Genomic DNA, 1,087 nt, shown 5'->3' on the forward strand with positions numbered 1-1,087 from the left:
TATGAATATAACATACATATAAATTATACAAATACATATATATATATATATATATATATATATATATATATATATATATAGAGAGAGAGAGAGAGAGAGAGAGAGAGAGAGAGAGAGAGAGAGAGAGAGAGAATGGGGGTGGCGGGAGAAACAGAGAAATCTTAATCGTGCTACTCCAACATAGGGAACACGACATCTCTGACAGCTCACAGCCTCGAACATAGGGAACCGGACCATCGACGTCCATTAGCGGTTGCATCAAACGCCATTGAACCATTTGCCTCGTTCCGATGGGGAAGGGGGTGGGGGGGAAGGAGGGAGGGAATGGGGAGGGATGGGAGAAAGGGAGGGAAGGGGAGGATGGGGAGGGAGGAATGTAGGGAGGGAAGGAGGGAGGGGAGGGGAAGAAAGGAGGGAGGAAGGGAAGGAGGGAGGAAAGGAGAGAGGGGAAGAGGGAGGGATGGAGGAAGGGAACGGAGGAAAGGGAGGGAATGGAAGAGGGAGAGAATGGGAAGAGAGGGAAGGAGGGAGGGAGACGTGGGGAGGAAGAGAGAGAAAGGGTAACAGGGCGGGAGGGAGGGAGGAAAAGAAGGAAGGAGGGAGGGAGGAAGAGAGGGCGGGAGGGAGTGAGGGACAAAGAGTAAGATTGATGAGGTGGTCGAGTTAATAATAATAAAAAAAGTTACCCAACGGGTGAGCCGAGGGATGTGTTCTTACGCCCCCCCCCCCCATATCTCCCCCTATTACACCATACAAGGTCTTGACATGCGGAGAGAATGAGGGGAGGAGTAGGGGAGGAGGAGAGGGGGAGGCGTTTTCAAAGAAACGTGCGACGGCGAGAGAGAATGAATGATATTCGTCATAGGCATATGAATATATATATATATATATATATATATATATATATATATATATATATATATATATAGATATCATACACATAATTAATGTGTATATAAAATTTTTAAAAAATTATATTTATATATATATATAAACCATTATATATATGTGTATATAATTATATATATATATTATTTTTATAACAATTAATAATAATATATTTTAATATAATTTAAAAAATTAAAAT

The sequence above is a fragment of the Penaeus japonicus genome, unplaced genomic scaffold (assembly GCF_977035675.1).
Source record: "Penaeus japonicus unplaced genomic scaffold, GWHDUDI00000001_assembly GWHDUDI00000035, whole genome shotgun sequence".
Taxonomy (NCBI): Eukaryota; Metazoa; Arthropoda; class Malacostraca; order Decapoda; family Penaeidae; genus Penaeus; species Penaeus japonicus.